The sequence below is a fragment of the Passer montanus genome, unplaced genomic scaffold (assembly GCF_014805655.1).
Source record: "Passer montanus isolate IOZ18808 unplaced genomic scaffold, ASM1480565v1 scaffold17, whole genome shotgun sequence".
In the NCBI taxonomy this organism is placed as follows: Eukaryota; Metazoa; Chordata; class Aves; order Passeriformes; family Passeridae; genus Passer; species Passer montanus.
The window spans coordinates 1,680,966-1,703,544 of NW_024364270.1; positions in this window are offsets into that span (position 1 = coordinate 1,680,966).

Sequence of the window (22,579 nt, forward strand, 5' to 3'; positions counted from 1 at the left end):
TTAACAAACACTTGAATTTACAGTCCTGTTCCAGCTTTTAGGAGAATCTGGGTAGCCTTTTTCTTCCTTTCATTGTAACATATTCTCTCCTTCCATATAAGCATATATAGTTTCATATGCTTTTATCTTCATTTATTTAGTAGAAACTTTTATACTTTAAAATTTCAGATGGGAAAGCCTGAGGGAAATTGCCCAGCAAAGATGAGTTTATTACTGACCCACTTGTTTTTGAAGATGATGGTCTTCTGTTGACAGTAGTTCCTGGGCATCATTATGAGTCACACTTTCAAGTCACTGATGATTTCCTGAATTAATCTGATACAAATAAATCCCCTATTATTCTTAGCACATAATTTTTCCCCATGACTAGGTTTGAAAGGGGAAAAAAGTGCCTGTTGTGAAGTCACCACCATAAAAAATGTCCATCTGTGAGAATTGCCATTTCTTTCTATCCTTCTTAGATCACTCCTGTGAGATACTACTCCTAGTCATTCCTCATTTTGGAATGACAAGCCTCTGGTGGAACACATGAGGCAGGATGGCTGACACAAATGGTTTTTTGCCATTCCCTTCCCCCTTCCCTGCATGGCTGTGGGTAGAGGCTCTTCTGAGAAGGGCCAAAGCAGGGGAATGAAAAAGCAGAGAGGAAAGCAGAGCCCTGGGAGCTCAGCAGTACTGGGACATCAAGAGAGTGTGGGGATCTTCTCTCTCTAGCACAGATGGATTGTGAATGTGTGTGTTGCTGGCACTGGCTCCATGCATGTAGCCTTATTTTCTAGAGCTCTTCAGTTCCACCTGTTTTTCAGAAAAACACGTGCTGGTTGCCTTGGTACTTTCCTAAATAAACCCAAGGCTTGCAAGTACAGGGCAGATTACAGCCCTGCCCTCCACGAGCAGCCCAGGGGCCCAAGATGGGGAAGGAGTGGACAAGGGCAAGTAAACCACAGACACAGTCCAGGGAAGGTCAAAAATCACAAACAGGTAATAAACCGGTAGGTTTGTCATTATAATCACATACCCTTGATTTACACTTCTCCAGGGTTCTGGTTGCCAGGATGTTCAGAAACTGGATTAATTGAAATTAAATAAAAACTCTAAATGGAAAAGGCAAAATTTTAAAAAACTGTTTTTTAAAAAAATTTACACTCATATGATTGCATTTGGTCACATTTATATTAATAAGAAAAGTATATATAATTTATTTTTTTTTTACAAATACCCAACATATTCTCTTTTGCATATAAAATTTCACTCCATATTTTCTGCAGAAGGACTGGGAAAATCATAGTATTTCTTTTGTTTGTTTCCTACAGCAGAAGAATTCCTCTTTTCTCTCCACCTTCCTGTTGTAGGCAGAATCTCATTCCCCAGAGGAGATAAAGCAAAGATACCATAATGAATATGTTATAAATTCCACCTCAGGACATGTTCTACTTCTAGAAAAGGAGTTAAAATTAGAAGTGTTTCTTCAAATAAAAGTGTGTGTCACTTCATTTTAGAGGTCCTTAGAGTTTTTAGCAGCTGTATGAACTGGGGAAGCACTGAAGCATAAAGCATCCTAGGCACCTCTTCTGTGTGAGCTTGTGTGAGGAGAACCTGTAGGTACCTGTGGGTGTGCGTGGGGAATGGGCACCAGAAAACAGCAGGGCCAGGAGAGAAAAAATATGGGATTGGGAGGGTGTGAACATCCTGCACACTGGTGGTCCTGCTTAATCTCCGAGAGCTGAGAAACTCAGGACAGCCAGAGCTGCCTGACAGTGTCTAAGGGCACCCCACACTCAGGACACCACCAGGAAGGTGCAAAGACCATGTACAGACCTGGTGTGAGTGGGCAGCCCTGGAGGGGTTGCTCAAACCCCCATCCAGAAGCTGTGGCACACCAGGATGATTGCCCACTCCTGAGTGAAATGTTGGGCCTCCCTGCTGGGGCTCCAGCCTGGGGGGTGTAAAAATTGAGTGTACTGCCTGAATAAGTGCCTGCTATTAAAAGTAGTAATTGGATTCCATTAATGATAACAGTTTCATTGGTAAAGGTTGTTCTACAGCTATTAATTGGGATCTGTCTTCCCTGACTTGATTCCTGGCAAGACAATAAAAGCAGAGTGTATACAACACCTACAACACCCGTGTTCTGATATACTCCCCCACTAGAATCCATGTCCCTCTCTTCACCTCCTTCCAGAAAGGAGCCCTGAAAGGGTCACACACACAGTTGTTGGCAGAGCTAAGATAAAAAAGCAGTTTAGAGGAGCTTTAGTAATTTGTCTCTTTTCACCACTGAAGATAGAAGGATGGGTTGAGATGCGAATTTAATTTTGAGATGAGCAAAACCTATCTTTTAATTTTAGCAGCAAATTCATACCTTGACACGAGGCTTTCACAGGCAGAGAGCCAATGCTGAACTCAAGGAAAAGTAAAGGCACTTATTGGTGTTTAAAAATGTCCTGCTATGCACAAAAAAAAAAAAAAAAAAAAAAAAAAAAAAAAAAGAAAAAGACAAGAGAGAGCCCCAGCTCCAGGGAATGTACAGAATAAATAGGCAAGAAGTGTGATGCTGGCAGGGAAACAATTGCAGGCAAGGAAGGATTTGCTCAACATCACAAACATGGCAGGTCCTTTGCAGGACAAGTGCACTGACCCAGTTCTGTGCCCATGCCCAGTAAAAATGTGCTTCTTTGTTTCTCTACTTTTGTGACAAGAAAAAAAATCAGGTTTATCAGCATTTCTTCTTCATTTCTATCTTATCTTCATCTGACTTCTCCTAAAACAAACTAATTTTTTTTAAAATTTCTTTTAAAGTAGTCCTGGAAAATGGAGGCAGGATCCACTACTAGTCATGGACTGTAGTACAGCATTTCAGGCATCAAAATGGAAAATGGAAATCCTCAAAAGTATCTAAGAGCAAAAAGTTATCCAGTCTTGTCTTCGTGTCTTGGTGTTGGTTATATAAAATGTAATTCCTACTTCTTAAAAGGATAATAATAATAAAAGCATTCATGAACCAGGCTTCATTTTATAATGAACATGTTTTAATGGGAAAGCAGTTTACTGCTTTGGAGTAGATTCACTTGAAAGTACAATGGGACAGCTTCTGTGATGGCTTTCTCAAAGAGCACAGTTGAGAACATGAATCATTCATGACTTATCATCTGCAATTGATGTCTTATTTATTCGCTCCTTTTAATCTAATTTACTTGTATATGTGGGAGATTAAATCACACTTCTCCTGCTTAGGCAAAACATAATGTGAATGAAAACCTAATCAGAGAGATGGCAGCAGCCTAAAACTGTTGTGCTGGGTACAACACAAACAGGCAAGGTGTAAAAATGAAGAGGCGTGGTAGAAACCGTAACACCCACAGAAAATGGGCCATAAGATTATTTTAGGTAACTGTGGTTCACAGCTCAGTTGGGCTGGGTGCTGAGCTGCCTTGATAAAAAGTTGCCTAAGAAATGCTCAGTTAAAATCAAGGTCTTGATATCACTATCTTTAAGAATATCTAGAATTTAAGAACTTGTTTAATGCTCTGCTCCTTGCTGTCTGGGTTAAGTGCCAGAAAACAGAGGTTCAAAATGTTTAGTTTCTCTGTGGTGTCTGCAGCTCTCATTCTGCAGGAGACTCCATGAGGATGGTGGTTCTCAAGAAATACTCCATGGGTTTTGATACTTTCAGTTTTAACACTTTGTTGCCCTTTCATGGGCACATATGTCCCGCTCCCAGCCCCCTGAGCTCCTCCAAAGTCCATTCTGCAGTTTGTTAATCACTGCCCTTGTTGGTCTTGGCAAACCCAGCAATTCATGACAGGAGAAGAGCTCCTTGACATCTCTCAGCCAGATCCAGCTACTCCCGCGCTACTGTGTTGGACCCCTGCTCCAACCCATCTTAAAAAACCTTGCACTTGAGCTGTCCCCAGCACTTGCCCCTTTTTACCCTCACACAAATGCCAAAATGTCTGGGAATTGGGTGCAGGGAGAGAAGGGAAGATGGGGAGGGGACAATCAAAGACCAGCTGGCTGGTAGCTCCCATCTTTCACCAAGTAGGTGCTACCTGTGTCCAGAAAGATATTTACTACTACAAAGGGATCCAGATCTGCAAAAAACACAGTTTCTGAAATGCAGCTAAAGGACAGATTTGTTTGCACTTATTTGGTATAGAAATAATTTTTCTCCTGGTACTTATAACTAGGTAGGATATAGCGGCACCTGATTTTTCCTTGTCTAGCTCGTGCTTTCACGTGGGTTTGCATTATACTAAAAATGATCCAGACATGTTTTCTGGATGTCAGCTGGTTCGTTTGAGTTTTAATTTCCCAACCAAGATAAGAAGCTTGAAAACTGATATCCCAGAGGGAAATTGGCTGAAATGCTGTAAACTACAGACTGTGCTAAAAGAAAGCCACCTACAGAGAAATATATCAGCACTGAACATATGTTTAAAATTGACTTTTGAAATAGATGTAACTAGGGATTAACTACTATCACTGTACTGGCAACTCAGCACTAGTGTGTGCAAAGAGAGCATGGGGATTTTAATCAACTCATTCATTCATGTCAAATCTTTGTAGCTTCCTTTAAAAAACAAACCTCAACTCTTCTGTATGTCCCTAAGTGCCCCTGACAGCTGACTATGATTTGATCAAAACACCTCTTTCTCTGAATGCGACATCCTCTTCCTTTAAAAATGAACAATTTTAAAGCATTCGACCTCTAGCTTACTTCCATTGCCTTTTAAAAAGAAAATTTTAACTCAAACATTAATGCTTTGGCTGAAGATGATTTATCTTCAGTGCTTTATTACTTATTAGACTCTCCATTCGTGAGGAGAAAAATTTATTACAAGCAGAACCTACTCAATCAACTGTTCAGGACTTCAGACACTCAGTGGAAAACAGCCACAGAATCACTGATTAGTCGTTTTGCATGAGCACTGGCTATTCAGAGGGAGGCAGTTGGGTCAGGCTTCCTGGCAGCAGGACATTCATTGTAAGCAGGGTTTGTAAAGGAAAGCTAAGGAGTTTTCTTTGGGAGTCAGTAGGTGTCTAGCAAATTCAGCTCACAGAGAAATAATAATTAAAAAATATTTGAAGAAAATGCTGTTTGTGGTTAAGTGGATCAGGATATCTAATGAGCGCAGGGGTTGTGCCTGCAGGAGTTTTGCCAGTTCAGCTGTGCATGGCTGGAGTCACATTGAACACAGGTGAGAGCTTGGCATAAGCCTTATAGATTCTTCCAGACACCACCAATCCAGTCATGTCATAGACAAAACCCTGCAGTAGCAAAAGGCTCATATTTAGTTGTGTAATACATTTTAGGGAGGTAAGTTCCTTGAATGGCTTTCTGTTGTAACAAGGAAACCACTGCAGTCTACTCACTGTAGAGGAGAGAGGTAGGTACCTCTGATCTCATAGAATCTTCAAAATATAGGTGTATGGCTTTACTATCCTCATCTGGAGGCAAGTAGAAAATCAATATGATTCTCTTACTTGTAATACTAAATATTGCCCCCAAAAATGCATGACCAAGTGAGACATCTGAGGTACAGCTCTTAGCAGTGAAGTGATCAAATTGCCAGCACACCAGTCTGCACAGGCAGCGTAACATCTCTGTCCCAGTGAGGAGTGTCTTTTACTACAAGTACAATATTTGGTGCCTAATACATTCCTCTGCTTTTGTCATGCTTGCCAACATTGATAGTGACTCACAGTAAAACAAAAGTAACTCCTGACACCCTTCACGAACTCCCACTCATCCATTAGAGACCATAAAGCTTCGATGTTTCGATGTGGAAATCAGTGAGTTTGGGTGCTGGCTTGTGTGGCTAATGCTGATCCTTCAGCATATAATCGGCTCAGTGCTAATGAGTTAGAAGGGCTCAGATATGGCAAATCAAGTTCAGGCAGCAGCTTATTCCAGAAAGCTTCTATTTTTGAAGTAGCCGAGCCATATAAAGACCTAACAGGTTATTCCAGATGAGTCTTGTTGCTGCATTTCCCAAATGCCATGGATGGTGGTTGTGCAGGAGGACAGTAAGAAGAGTGAGCAACCTGGTCTAGTGGAAGCTGTGTCTGCCCATGGCTGGTGGCATGAACCATGCTGGCAGAGGAGCAGGGGCTACAGATCAGTGTGTGTCTGTCTGTGCGAGGTCTCAAATGAAGAATGTGCCTTCTTGGGTTAGACACATTTGCCATTGTGCTCTCCTATCTGCTGGCTGTGTCTGAGATGAAACACATGTTTATACAGGGAACCATTGCCAAAATTCAGCTGCCACACATTTGGGGGTTGCCTTTACCCCACCTGTAGGACTCTCTGCACAGCCCAGAACTCTGTCTTGCTTATGGCCCCTGATAGTGCCATCATAAAGCCATTAAGGAGTTTTGTGCCCATCCTCTGGGAGTTTCTCATGTCTCCTGCCTTTCCCTGGAGGCTGAGTGGAGGAGGGCCATGGCACAGCACTGCTGAAGCTGAGCGAGCTGGCAGGGCACAGATCTGCTGCGAAATCACACTCCCTGGGCACGCCTGTGGAAAGGCATGTTGATCACTCCACTGCATGCAAGACAGAGCACGGCTGTCTTCCAGGACACCTCCTGAAAGCTAACATCTGGCTAGCAGGGCTGCAGCACAGCAAGTGCCACCTGGACAAATGGAGCTGCTGGCTGGAGCTGGCTGTGAGGGCATGGAACAGCAGCTGAGAGCCTGGCACAGCCTTCAGGCCTCAGAAACACATACAGGGCTGTGCCTGCTGAGGTGAAACTGCTGCCTGTTCTCACATGAGGGGAATCTCATGGGTTGCCTCCACAGAGGGAACTGGACACGGTGGCAGGGCTCCTTTCATGTCAGTGTAACCAGGTGGTACCAGTGCAGCTCCCTGTGGGGACATGGTCCTGATCCCTGCCTCCAGGCCCCAGCTCTGCCACTTGGAAAGCAAACTCCACATCAGCATCACGTCTTCTCTCCCTCTCCTCCCCCATTCCTTGCTGTACAGCAGCCTCTCTGCCAGGCAGCTTGAGCATGGCACAATGAGGCACACGGTCAGCCCAGGAAAATGAGCAGGCACCATGAACCACCTCCTTGCTGCTTTTTGCCAAAAATATTTCTGTTGTGTCTCTGAATAGTACCCCTTGGTGATGTACTGCTGCACAAGATACCCTCCACTGCAGGATCAACAAGTGTTACATGAGCAAGAAGAAAGCCTCCACTCCTTTACAATGCCTCTCAGTCAAAATGAAGGAAGATGCTGTCATCTAAAATGCATTAGGTTCCATCAGGAGATTTCTCTTTTTGTGCTGACCTCCATTTACAGAGTAGTTTCAATAAAAATTGAGCCACTGGCCATGTTTTCCAAGGAAAGCAGGGTGTAAAGCCATGAATAATGAAGCTGCTGAGGTTCTGCAGGATATCATTTCATTTACACTCTTTATCCTGCTGCCTCTTTTCTTTCAATTGAATGAAGGAATCACTGATTTCATTAGAAGTGCAGAAAGAAAATCTTCCAGCCTGTCTTTTGTGCTAGATGCAGAAGAGTTTTGGCTTTTGTCTGGTCAAAGGCTACTGTGCAGTAGCATCCTGTATTTTCATCTTCTCATTCCTTCTCCTGGTGCAGTCTGGCCCTTCCTTCTTTGCCCCAACTTTCATTAATGCTCCTCCCAGCTTTGCAGCTCCGCCCCAGGCAGCTGCCAGCTGCCTCTTTTGATGTTGTTCTTCCTTATCCTACTTGTCCAAAAATCCATAATGAGTAGCTAAATTTCTAAGAAGATATTTAAAAAGCTAGACTTAATAGTGCATTTTTACTTCACATACCCTTCACACAGCAGTCGATAAATCCAAAGTATAAAGATGTACTTTATAGAACTACAAGTAATTGGTGCTGTACAGATATTTTTGAATGAACCCATGAGAAAGTCATCTCATTTCAAGTTTCACAATAAAATTTATTAACTTCAGTTGAAACTCTGTTCCATCATGAATTAGAAATTTGGGTTTTGCTTTTTGTTTTGTTTGGGTTTGGGGGGTTTTATTTTGGGGGTTTTGCTTCTTGTTGTTATTGGGGGTTTTTTTGGTGTTTGGAGGGACCTGACAAAGTTCAGCACTTTCACATGGTTTTGACATGAGATCAGGTAACCCTTTGAAGCCAATAGGTTCAGAGCAGTTGCAGTTTGAGGTTTTGAAGCTGTAAAAACAGTCTATACCAACTGGCAAGTAGCTTTCTGGAGGTGTGAGGTGTGCAAACTGAAACAAGAAAGGTTCCAGCTGCACCCGAGTGCTGATGGCAGTCTGCACTGCAGTGTTTGCTCTGCACAGGGGTGGTGTGCTGGCAGGAGAGCAGGTGTCACCAAACTTCACACCAGTGGTCTCTGGCATCTGAAGTGCCTTGCTAGGGGTTAAATAACCCGAGCATCACCAGCATCCTGTTCTTGGAGCTCTTTTAGGAGCTATACAGGAACAGCAAGGGTAGACAGGCAGGGGTGAAGCCCTAGGACAGGCTGGGCCCTGCAGTCTCCTCCAGTGCTCCCATTTGGCTGTGTGCCCTGAAGCAAAATGTGTCTGAGCTAGCATTGTTCCTCTACATCTCCTTTTCCCTGTGCTGACACATCCCAGTGTACCTGTGGAAGTTGCTCTTGCTGGAGGGCTAGGCACTGGGGACAGAGTTACAGGGAAAAGAAGTTTTTCTAGCTATGAATACCAGCTAAGTACTTGGTACCTGAACCTTTTGCTCACTACTACCACCAAGTCTCTGGAAACCAGTGTGCTGTGCAGTAAGCAGCTATCTGTGGCTCTAGAGTTCCCTCCCCAGGGCATAGGAGAAAGAGGTTTTAGTTGTGAGAGGTCTGCTCTTCTCTTTTCCCTTGGATTGCTACTGGCCATGTTCAGCAAGACCTGGGCAAGGGGGAAAGTGACTTTGTGTGAGTGTATGTGGGAAGATCAGCTGTGTTTAGTTTAGGGATGTGCTTTTGTCTGCCCCGTCATTTCACTAGTTTATCAGAATGTATTGTAGGCAAAATGAGCAATAAGAATAAATAAAGGTACATTAATTGAACTTGACAACTAGAAATACCTTGAAGCACATGCCAAAAAGTGTTCCCACGTTGACCCTACTTCAACATAGCTTCAGCTGTGTGCCGTGACCACAGCAGTACCATCAGCTGCTGCTGGTTCTTCTCTTCCTCACCAACATCCTGCTCAAGCAAAGCAGAGAGATCCTGAAACCCCGAGGAACAAGCAGCAGCTCCAGTCTACCCTTCAAGTAGTATCAAGACCAGGAGGAATCCATGGTTACTTGTGTTTGTGTTTAAGGAGTGAAATTTAACCTGAAAATCTATAGAAAGGGACTGCTACCAAAGTGATAAGGAAGAGTGAGGAGAAACAGAAAAACAAAGAAAGGGAATGAAAATGTAAAGCAGGAATAGGGTGATAATCAAAAAAGCAAACCAGAACGAAAAAATCACTTGCCATACAAGCAAAATTCCTTTCTTTATTTCATCTGTGCTCAATTCACTCCAAGTGTAAGGGTTCTCAGAAGGTGATCTCTTTAAGTGGGCTGTAAATTTTAGCAGTAGAAAAATAAGCAGAATAACATCTCTTGTTTGCAAAGAGAGATGTGAGAGATCAGTCCTGCAGCTGCAATACTTCTCCATCCGGTGGCAGGTTCAATTTGAGATATGTTTGTAGATGGAATGGCAAGAGGGCTGACACTTTCTATGCATGAAATCTGAGTAAATACACTCTCCCTTTTTCAGTCTGAGAGGTTTCAAGGCCTCCCTGATGTAGTAGTACCTTTGCTATGCAGTATCAGGAAGATGTTTATCTATTATGGTTTCAGGACATGTGCAGATGATGCATCCAGCTCCAAGTTTCAAGCCTGAGCAGGACTGGAAGCGGTATGTGGTCCTGAGCTGCTCACTGTGGGGCAGAGAAGTCTGAGCTTCACTTTTGTTCATCACTAAATGGCAGCCTGATAGGAAGCTGGGCTGGGCTGGATTCCTCAAAGATGAGTGACTTTCATGTACATAATACACATTTTCAACAGAACTGCCCTTGGGGTTGGACCAAAGATACTTTCCATGAAAAGCCCCTGGAAAACTCGCTGTGGCTCAGCAGGGAAAGACCAAATCCTCCTGATGTGGAGGCGAGAGGGAGAACACCCTTGGCAAAGCTGTTGCTTGTTTCAGGTAAGGAACTTGGTAAACAAGGCTCTGAATAATTGCACCTCTGAAAGGGATTAAGATGAAAATATGAGGAGCTTCATCAAAAGATAAACAAAGTTTATTTGCATGTGAAGAAATGCATCCAGCTTTACCAAGACTAAGGTCTGGGCTGCCCAGCACATTGTTTGAAGCTCTGACAGAGGAGATTATTTGTTTCATCTAGTAATCATAACTAGCATCCTAATGGATTACAAATACCTCTTTCACCTTCACAGTGGAAAATTCTCTTTTGATTAACCTGACTCGCCCTGGAATAACTCAACCCAGGGCCCTTGTGTTGCTCTATCAGACACGCAACACACCCTTTAAGGGGCAAAACCTGCCTCTGCCTCCTACCTCCAAGAATGATTAAACAAAAATAACACAGTTTTGAAGACGGAAGACTGAATCAAAGCAGCCCTTTGAAATATCTGCCAACTCAGAAGTCAGCTCTCCAAAGAAATTACTCTAAATGAGTGAGTGTGAGTAGGTAGTGTGATAGCTGGGGCAATTTCCAAGAGTGATGCTCATCAGGCACATAATGCTGTTGAAAGTAAAGTTGACAGGGTACTGACATACCTGTAGACCAAGGTTAAGGAGATATAACCTGCCCCTCCCAAAAGTCCCTCAGAGTCAGAATTAGTTTTCTAATGGATGTGTCTGATGCCATATTAATTTTGTAGAGTTAGTGAAGTGAAAAATAAATGAAAACTTGAAATGGAAATTAAAGCCAGGCGTAAGGTAATAATTCAATGATCCAGGCATTATTATTAGTGGTAATGTATTGCACTGCTTATTGACATGGAACAAAATCCTTCCTTTTATTTTTTTCCTCACTGAGTTTGCCATAGGACCTTCAGAGCTGCCCTGCTTTTAAAAGGCATTTCTTGTCATAACCAAATAGCTGTTGGGACCCTGGGATCACAGCCCTTGCTGGTCATCCAGGGAGGGAGGCAGCACAGGCAGCAACAGCTGTGCCACCGCCACAGGGCCTGTGGGTATCTGTGCACTGCTGTGGAGCTATGTGAAATCAGCTGCTTTCCTGTGCACAAGGGCTCTCACTGGGCGTCGAGATGGGCTTTGGTACTGGCACAGTCTGCTCAGGGTCCTTGGCTCAGCATCACTGCTGGACAGCACAGAACCACGCTTCACATGTGACCCAGACATCCAGCATTCCTTTCTCCTGTGTTCCCCAGTCACACTGATCCCTCTAATGGAGGTAGAAAGGTAATGTCTGCACAAGCAAAATGAATAAACACTTATTTCTAAATTGCCTTTTTTAAATTCATATTTCTGTATCCATCTCTCCCTCATGTTCTTTCAGTGAGATTTTGGTGAAGTTTACTGTCCTCTTGCTCCAGATTTCCAAACACGTCCAATCAATTTTATAGCTCTGCAGAGAGGTATCTTGTGTATCTGCTTGCCAGGATAGAGCAGCAGCTTATAATTGGTTTATTTTCAGCAAGCTGTGTTCTTTGCTGTCTGGCCAGAGGGTTTTACATCAGCTGCACACAGATTTTTGGAAGGCACCTGGTGTGATTTTCTGCTGGAGAGCACCTGGGAAAGCAGAGTTCAACTCAGGAGAGAAATCACACTCATCAGGTTCAGTGTCCCCAGGCCAATTGTCTGACAAGGAATCTGCTTCATTTCTCAGCTGCTCACATGTGCAACAAGTTTGATTTCAGTCTTAAAAATACCTCTCAGGTTTCTCCCTCTAAGAAGAAAATGGCTATGTTACAAATAAGATTTTGAATGATAACAAAAGGAGATTCTTCTGTTGTCACTTTCTCAGTCTGGTTGGGCTTTGTCTCATGTTAAACAAGGGTGGTAAAAAAAGCTCTGTAGTTCAAAGCCTGATTTCAAGTCAGTGGAGAGACTTTGAGGTGCCCTGGCACAGGTTTTAAATACTAGTTTTGTCCTCTGAATGAGTTCATGTTGTGGGTATGCAAAACACTTGATGTCTGTAAGTTTCAAAACGTTTGAGGTGTGCTCCTGGTACAATAATGCCCTGGGTTTAGAGCTGACAGTCTGCAGATACAGATGAGCTGCACGGATTAATATTGCTCACTGTTCTGAGGGCACATGAGGAGCTGTTTTTCTGGTTATGTACTTAACATGTAGCACCCTTTAGGCCAGAAAATGGAGCTGCACAGTTTACTTTTGTAAATGCAGATTGGGTCATTTGTATGTTTGACTGTTTGATTCATGTGTACAACTATAGCAGCAATCCAGCATAAGCCTGTTGAAATGTGTCCCTGGCAGTCAGCTGGGCATTTCTAATCATGCCTGACTCTGGAGCTACTTTTGTACTCCAAAGGGCTTACACTATCACAAATCACTGGGTACCGTTTCCAAATGGTGTAATTGCTGAATGACAGCTGGAGGAAATGCTGCCTGCTTCCTGATTTATAAAAAATGCAGTTTGTTTAAATGAGAATGAGCTCTTTATCATCTGGAAAAAAAGTATTATATGGCAATGTAAATATGTCAGAGAAGCAGCGTGTCAAACTGAAGCAAGGCAGAAAATGCTGGAAATCTGAGCAGCCTTGTGTGCATTTTCAGCTTTGTGCAGATTGTCCTGTGGGTCCTAGAACAAAACTGGTCCCTCTGGTTTTCCATCTATAAAATACCTATGATTTTATAATTATCTCCTTCTGAGGTCAATTGGAAAGATTTATCCTTTAGTGTTTGCAAAATATTTTGAGATTCCCAAAGGAATATGTTCCATCAATGTAATATATGCATTATTCATCCACTTTTTAAAATTGAGTTCTGACTTAAGGAGCAAGATATTATCTTGGAAGCAAAATGCAGCTAAAATGAACAAACTAGTATTTGTGCTTTTCACAAGAATGAAGCAAATAATTAAAATATCTAGCAGTCTTCACTAATCATGATTTGAGGACAAATAAAACCATCATACAAAAGAGGAAGAACTTGGATTTTAAAAGATTAGTGTAATTAACTTCTTTGGGATTGTGTTGTCCTGACAATGTTCACCTCCAGGCCCTCACAGTGCTTGGAGGTAGCTGCATTTCCACAGCACCTTAGCACAGCTTTGAAGATGCCCAGTGGCAGAATCTCTTGCATACTCGTCTTCACTTCTGCCCCCTGTACAGCCTTCCCTTAGGAATGAGCTACAGACTGGACTGGATGTACCTTGGATGGCAATAATCCTTCAAAGTTGAAGAGGGAGAGCATTATTTTCTAAGTGACAAAATCACAGTACAATTTTACTCACACAGATGGGGACTGGGGGCAAGGGGTGGTTTCAGGACTAGGAAAAGTGATGAAGAGACAGAATGGAGAGAGATAAGGAAGGCATTAGGAGCAGTGGTGGCAGGAATTTCTCATACTACTTTCTGTCAAACCTGACACAGTAAAACACAGGGTGTTTCAGAGGAATAAATGTTGTTGTTGAAAAATTGTGGTGGACAGAATTGGTTGCTGAAACTGGAAAGCCGAAAAATTATTCTATACACTTAAAGGAAAAGAAAATCTGCACAAACTATAGATTACCAGCCTAGATTTGCCTTGTAGAGGAAAAGGAGAAATAAACAATCTATAAGCACAAAGAAGCCACAGTGAATTGGTATTTTTCAAGAATTAAACAACCCAAGTGACTGTGTTTTTTCCCAGACAATATCAAAAGCCTGATGAAAAGGACAAAAGCAAAAGACGTCTGATAGCATGAGTGCATCAGAGGGTTTGACCCTGGTATTTTTAAAAGCAGACTATAGTAACATGTTCTTGGAGAAACTGAAAGGTTGCTGCTCGAATTTTTGAAAATCTACTCTCAAGAAATAATTGGCAAATGTTTCATGTCAATCCAGAAAAGCAGATCACATGAGGACCCAGAGGTCTGTCCATGGTCCAGGGCATGTCAGTGTTTTCCACAGTGTTTGAGAGGTGAAGTTTACAAATAGGTAGCTGGTGCAGGGCCAGGAGGAGCTGCAAGCAATTTGAAGGCAAGCCTTGGACTTTAATGTGAGCATGACAAATGGGAGAAATGGTCTGGAAAAGTAGGAAGCAGTTCTAGAAGAAGTGCAAAGTCAGATAAGCACGTGTCAGCGATGTTTTATGCAGAGGTTGATTGGGGCCTTTAGGGATGTCCAGGTGATGTACCAGCATCCTGGTCAGGTTTTTGTTTTCAGTAAGAAGATATTTTTGTATAGAAAAAAAACAAAGGAAATGGAAAAGCAGTATGAAGGCTTTTGTGCTTTCTTGAGCTGTGTCTGATCCTAGCAACTGCAGTCAATCTTTTTGAGGATACTTTGTAATATTGCCTAAATTGAGCAGATTTTAAGAGAGACAGTGAAGAGTATTCGGCACCATTTGAAAGTGACTTGTGTTTTTCCATGTAAATCCTCACAAAATTCAGCCCAAAACATTTAGCGTGGATCAACTCCAACTGGACTAGAAAATAGGAAATCCAAGTATAGAGAAAGAACAACAGATAAAACAGTTTTGTTCAATATATTCCAGTAAAACATGAAGGAATTAGGAAATTATTAAAGTAATGTTATGTAAAGGGCAGTTCCCTGTCATGAACTTGACTTTTCTGCATCAATTCTATACCATAAAAATAGATTGGGCAAGCAAAGTCAGAGAAAAAGATCAACCAAGTTTTCTCCTCTCCTGCACCTAAAATATATAAAGCACTACTTTCGTTGCCCATGGTGGAAGGACAAACACTTGCACTACAGACTGGGGAGAGGAGAAGAGTGTTCCAGGTGCTTTACAGACCCTTCCTAGGGATAATCCTTCCCCATACCTACTACAGTTGATGCAGAAGATAGAGAGTAGCTGACAAGTATGAAAATGAGCCTGCCTGAGGACAAGGCCCAAAACATTAGCCAGGTCTCCAGACCTTTTGTGTGTTGCTTCACCTTTGTGCTTATAGGTAGTTTGTTTCTCCTTTTGTGTATTGGTGGATTGCTTTGGACTGATGGAGGTGTAGGCTGCCATTGAATTCAGCGCACGCTTGGCATGTACGTTCTGCACCACTCAAATCTCTGATCACTGGTGCTACAAGTGTGAAGAACTACAGAAAGACCCATAAGATTATCATATAGCGGTAAGGCATGTCTGCTCACAAAACAAGGGGTGCAGCTCACACCCTGCAGTCCCAGGCTCGCTGGTTCATGCACTCACTGGTGCTGTGCATGGGGCCAGCACAGCCCCATGGGGCTCCAGGGCACCGAGTCCTTCTCGGGCACAGAACTCTCTTGCAGACAGAGTTTCTGATAGCTGCATTTTCCTAGCTTAATTCTGGCTTGTAGAATTAAATGCCATATAACAAATTACATTGTCAAAGCAGACTGAGAAGAAATGAATCTTTCCAGCCTCATTCAGCTTGTAGGGAATAAATAATGTGATCTTTCTCAGTCTATTGCACAGGGAACAGACAATGCCAACTGATTCCTTCTTCCTAATTGAGAAGAAATGGACAGTTAATGCAGCTGGGAGGGGAATGGAGAGGTCTGGCATTTCTAGTGCTGCAGATGAAAGTCCCTGAAAACTCTTTTCTTGGCAAAGTGTCAGAAAGCATCCTTTCTCTTTTGATTGTAGCAGAAGGAGAGCATTTCTAAACAGACCTTAAAATTTTTACATGTTATGCTGGATGACTGCGGCAAAGAAGAGCAGCCTAGGTGTCAAAGCAAGCCAGTTAATCACTGGGGTTAATTAGATCCCTGCAGTCATGAATGGCCCCAGGCTGCACATTATTCTTCTCATTCCAATGAGAATTGAGCGCATCACTTGCAGAGGAATATTTGTCTTTTGTATTTTCCTTCACCACTGACCGCAATAGAAAATTACAGCCTGGCTACAAATGTCCAAGAGACTGGAAGTGTTGGCTGCCTTGGGTGGACTGATGATATTCTGCCTGCTAAATATATGTTCCCCTCCTGATTGCTATTAGCTACCAGTGCTTTCAAAAGCACTTCCCCCTTCTCCCACTGATGGAAGTAGGAGCCAGGGGAACAAGAAGAGCTGCAGATGCTGCTGCCCTGCTCCTCACTGCTGGGTCGGCACCTCTGGGAGAGGTGTCTGGGAGGGTGTCCAGGAGGAGAGCTGTCCAAACAGCATTTCATATAGGCCTGAGAACAGGCTTTGCACTTGTGACGGACAACCATTGCACAGCTCATCGGGGTGAGGACCATATATCACATCTTCTCTGACACTACTTTTATATGGTGGATGCTGAAGAGTAAATGAATGGTGACCTGAGATTAAATGTCTGTCTTGCTGGACATGTGCTTTTGTAAGAGACATGACATTGCCAGGCTGTTATTTCACAGTTCTTCAGAATTAGAAAAAGTATTGCTATAGAAATGAGACCTACAGACTTCACCTTCTCTGTGTCTACCAAGTTAGAAATATAACAAGCCCAGAATATTAGCTCTATAGTCCTGTAATTTCAAGAAATAAGAGGTGAGGGCAATACATTTTTTTTTTTTCAGTGAACTGAGTTATTAATGAAAACTAATAATTTTAGAATGGAAGAAGTTAGGAAGAGCTTTTACTTATTGATAAGCACAAATATCTGTGGAAAGGAGTGTTAACAATGTACAGTGTGAGTGTATTGGAGACAGAAGTGTGAAATAAATCCTGTGCTGATATTGTGCTGCTCAGCAGAGTTCTCTAACCCAATGTTCTCAGTGCCTGTGTTCTCACAGCTAGCACAAACACTTTAAAGGCTGTTCATACTGGGAAGGAACATGCATCTGTAAGTATCAGCCACTGGTGCACCCTGTCAGTCATGTTCCTGGGATCTGTCTTTGCTGAGCTGCAGTTCACGCAAGGCCGAGGATGGGAGGAGGACGCTCCCAGTTCACCTGGCCTTGCCAGAGCTCAGGCTGATCCTTGTATTAAAAATAACCTGTGGCTATCTCCAGCTTGTGCCTGCCATCTCTATTGTCTGTTTTGGAAGGAGGGCTTTGAGTGTGCCAGCAGGGCTGGAGCCAAAGCACACTGTCAGTGTTTGCCATGGGAGCTGTCTAAAGCCTGGCAAGTGCTGGGGCTTCAACAGCGAGGAGCACGAGCACGGCCATCACACAACATCACACAGCTAAGGAGCAGAGATCTCAGAAACCTAACCCTTGGGTTTGGGCTGCTCCCCTCCTTGCACCTTTTCTGAAGGTGGGCACTGAAGGATGAATGCTAAGTAGGCTCATGGGCTCCACCTGCCTGGCAGCACAAGCCCACAGTGGGTCACGGGCACCGTGGTGTGTGGTGGTGCAGTGTCAGTACCAGGCACTCAGCACAGGTGGAAATGTGCCCATCTGAAATAAATTCCTTGACTTTAACGCACACACTGGTAAATTACTCTGTTTTGGCTCTCTGGCAGACGGGCACGACTGACCCATGTCAGCTTTTAATATCCCTGTATTATGTCTTACTTTTATTCTAGTTGAAACCCACAGATGTCTGTTCACCCTTCCACTTCTCTCCCCAGACTTATGATATTCTGACAGATTCTGGACTGTCCACCCATTGCCTGTAACCATCTTTACAAAAGAAGGTCCTGCCTCAGGAGGCATTTGTGGGTTGTAATGGAGCATGATGAATAATGGGACTGCTTCTTGGCAGCTTCCCCTGGCCAGGACCACAGCTGAGCCTGCTGGTGCTCCAGCCCTCCTGGGCACCTCAGGGGAAACCTGACTGACTGGTTCTGCCAATTGCTGCTCTCTGGGGAAAAGCCCTTTTGACAAAAACACTGTTTATTGTTTTATTCACAAAATCATACCCATCTTGAAAGAGATTCCATGAAAGCATTTGGTTTTAAAATTAAAATATATATTTAAATTTTAAAAAAAGAAATTTAAGTTCAAACTATTTGCATGTTGTAGTGTCTTCTCATATTCCAGCCAAATGTAAAACCTCATATTGCTATTTCTATATTATTTATTGATATCAGAATTACTACTGCATAATTCAATATTCTGTTATAATGTAATAACTAAGTCTAAATATCTGAATAATTTACTGCTGACTTCAGTTATTTAAAATATATTATAATCAGCTGCTGTTTTACATGGAATAAAACAACCTGCTTTACATAGCATAGTGTTTTCCAATACATAGAGACAACATGAAAATTCTGTGAAAATTTGACTAACAAAATAAGAATGGCTTATTTACATTTTTTCTTTAAAATATTATTCAGCTATAATATGCATTAAACATTTAATATAGAAAATAAAATAAATTATTCCACTCAGAACTAACCAGGAATCATTCATAATGATTTTTTTAAGTCTTGCACATTAATAAACCATCTCTAAGTTATTAAATATATAAAAATTTCATTAGAAAGTTAAAAGGCATATGTGTGTGTGTGTGCTTTTCAGAAGGAATACTTCAATTTGATATAATTTCAAGTTTTTCTGAGACACTCCTTACATTGAACAGATAATTTTTAAGACTTTCTCTTCCAGGGGAACTTTGCAAATTATCCACAGTTACTCCAAGGCAGAGTAAACGCAGACGTATTGTCCCAGGGCTCCCTGTAATGCCAAGATTTGGGGCTCAGAAGTGTGCCCATGTGTAAGCCTGGCTGCACAACTCATCACTGAGGGCTGTGAAGGGGATGTGGGGATGTCCACAGGGCAGAGGGGAGCCTTGCAGGGAGATCCTGCTTGTGCTGCACGGCTGTGGCTGAGCCCCTGGGAGCTGGGCACAAACTGCTCTGGGAACACCCCTGCTGCTGTCCTTGCATCCATCGGTGGCTGATGGACAGAGGTGGCCCAGCCACCAAGAAAACTGCTGGCGTCTCTTCCCAGGGCACCTCCAGCTTGCTGGAGCTGCTCCTGTGCAAACCCCAGCTGGTGGCACCTGGGAGATTTCCAGTTTGCCCTGTGGGTCTTTTCCAATGCCAAATAGGAGTAGTGCCCAGAATTTATAAAATTTCATTAGAAAGTTAAAAGGCAGATGTGTGTGTGTGTGTGTGTGCTTTTCAGAAGGAATACTTCAATTTGATATAATTTCAAGTTTTTCTGAGACACTCCTTACATTGAACAGATAATTTTTAAGACTTTCTCTTCCAGGGGAACTTTGCAAATTATCCACAGTTACTCCAAGGCAGAGTAAACGCAGAGGTATTGTCCCAGGCCTCCCTGTAATGCCAAGATTTGGGGCTCAGAAGTGTGCCCATGTGTGAGCCTGGCTGCACAACTCATCATTAAGGGCTGTGAAGAGGATGTGGGGATGTCCACAGGGCAGAGGGGAGCCTTGCAGGGAGATCCTGCTTGTGCTGCACGGCTGTGGCTGAGCCCCTGGGAGCTGGGCACAAACTGCTCTGGGAACACCCCTGCTGCTGTCCTTGCATCCATCGGTGGCTGATGGACAGAGGTGGCCCAGCCACCAAGAAAACTGCTGGCGTCTCTTCCCAGGGCACCTCCAGCTTGCTGGAGCTGCTCCTGTGCAAACCCCAGCTGGTGGCACCTGGGAGATTTCCAGTTTGCCCTGTGGGTCTTTTCCAATGCCAAATAGGAGTAGTGCCCAGAATTTATTTACTTGCATTTCAAGCTGAACATGAATTTAAACAGCTAAATTAGAGGGTGAAGAGGGCTCGTCAGGTGCACCCAAGGGATGGGGCTTTAAAGAAAATTGGGAAGATTCTAAGGTGTATTTTGATAATGAGCACAAAATGCAGATAAAAGCAAAATAGAAAGTGAATGCTGGAGACACCTGCACTTGTAGAAAAAACAGACCCAACAAAAACACAAATGCAATTCACACCCAGCTTTGGAGTCTGTTCTCTTAAAAAAACCTGCAGCTTATTAAAATTTTATTGAGTCAGTTCTAGAAGGCAAAGTTTGAAATATGATCCCTCTTCTTCAAAATTAAATTGTTTAATATTTGATTAGGAAAAAAAATACAGTGGCAGCTTTGAGAAGTTTGCTTCACTACAGCCATAATTAAGGATGATATTATTTTGGCCTTGTATATGCATGTGCAATGTGTGTTTGTTTATATGCCTTCAGCATAGACAGGTAGAAGGGAAAACACAGCTAACAGGCTTTCAATGCATTAGGGACACTATGTTTTGTACACTAAACCCTGTGGAAATGTAAACATAAACAACATTGGTCAGACCTAAGTAATACAGTAAATGGAAAAGAAGAAACAAAATTGATCATGAAGTTGAGTTCAGAACATTCCATGAAACCGGACACTTCAGGAAAGGTTTGAAGTGATGCTGGGCCAAACTTCATGCTCTTCAACCCATCTGGGAAGGATGCTCTAGGAAACAGGACTGAAAAGCAAAGATAAATTATGTAGCAATCCTTTTTGTTATATGGAAGAAAAGAGAAAAAATCACATTATTTGCAAGGTATTCAATGTTTTAAGGAAAAGTATGAACCCCAGAAAATGAAAAATGATGCCATCTTTTCTCAAAACATGTTTTCCGTTTCTGTGAAGCAACTAATCAATTAGTGATTTTGTGTGCTGATGAAGAAACTCTCATAGTTTTGATATAAAATTATACGAAACTCAGATTTGATGGTTTGAAACAGGCTAAGTTCTCATGATCAGATAATTCAAAAACTCCCATTGAGTACTCCTGAGATTTAATCAAAAGGCCTGTAATTCAGGTGTAATTTCCTCTGTCAAATAATCCTCACTCCTCCACAGCCTCCCCTGTCATCACTTCTCTGTCCCCAGTAGCTTCAGCCAGTCTTGCTGAGTTTATTGTGACCTTGATGAAGTTCCTTCTTCAATTTCATAGAAGTACTTTTAACATTGACATCCTGTGGCAGTTGCACTGTGCTCAAGATTAAACTCAACAAGAAGACATGTGACTCACATTTCTTCTTGGGGGAACAAGAAGAGGTGCCTGAATATTGTCCAGCTTCAAAAGTAATTAACAAAATCCCAAACTATAGGATGTTTATCTCCCTAGCAACTTTTCCAGGTGGAGAAGCAATTTGGAAGTAAATCTTTCATGAAAATTTTAGGCATCCCTTTTATAAAAATACCATTTTTACACTCTGCCATAGTCTGATGGATTTTTCTGAGTTTAAGGTCACTCTTCAGCCTTAGATGACACAGGAGATGTTGTGTGCTCTGCCTCTTAACAGGAAGTGCACACAGTAGCACAGCAAAGTGAAGTGCAGATCTCACCAACCTTTAATTACGCTGCTGACCACTGAGAACCCATTTGTATATTCCTTATGATTATAAATTACACTGAAACTGAAAGCAGAAAAATCAAATGAGTAACATGTGAAAGCTTTGCAGAGATACAAAGGGCAAAAGGGCTTATGAGGTCTAATTTATTTTGGGTACGTCTATGTTGGTTTAAAAAATCCTGAGCAAATGATTCAGCAGACTCATCTGAGGAAACTGGGCACCAGAAGAGGTGTCTTGTTCAGTCTTTGCAATCTATCTTCTGCCTGTCTCTGCTCTTCACTGTATCCAGTCAAACAAATATTAAATGGACAGATGAAGACATTAAGTGAAGTGGTAATTTAGGGAGACCATGCAAGAAGACCAGAAGAGGGTTTTCCAGCAGAATATGGCCTTGATGTTTTTCCCAAAGTGAGGCATCACAGTGGAGCAGGCACTCAAAGAGCCTCCTTTTTGCAGTCTTGACATGGAAGTTGGGATATTTCTGTTTTATCTAGGCAGAATCCCATCCTTTACATAGTGTCTCATCCAGAGAAAAGGTACCATCAGTGTCAGACAAAACATACCTTTGCCAAAGTAACCACAGTTTTTGCATCACTGCTATTTCTTTCACCATCCTTTTCTCCCATTCAGCCACAGACTTTAGTGCCCCACTTCCATTTGGCCTAGGCCAGCAATGTTTCCTCTGCAGAGGAGCTCAGTGCACAGCTGAACCTGTGGTGTGTCAGGAAGGAATCCCTTCCAGCCCTACACAACCTGGGAATTCTACCACATTTTGCCCATGGGAGTGAAGAGCTCTGTAACTGCAGGCAGGACCGCACAAGCGAAGGGTTTGGTCAAGCTGCACAAGAGTTTGCAAAGAAGCCTTCATAACTTGTGCCTGGAACCTGACACCAAAGAACTTCTGCTGGATTTCATCTGTGAAATTTGGGATTTAAAGAGATAGGCATGCTCTAAGGAAGAGCTAACTCTATCAGATCATAGCAGAGGCTGAAAAGTTCAGCTGAAGAAAAGATGTCTGCTTCTCCAATATCCACTTTGACCCGATCTTCATTGGCAAGGTATCTTTTGTGAAACACTTTAATTAAGTAGGCTGTCACACAAAGCAGGCATATTTTTATGCAGGCAGGTTCCTAGTGTTAATATAGAGACAAGAATGTCAGAGTGAGCAAGCCACTGGTCTAAATTCAGCTACGAGATTGGGGGAGTCGTCTGTAGGCAAGAGGTTAATGCCAGCACAGCTCTGAGGAAAGACTGACTC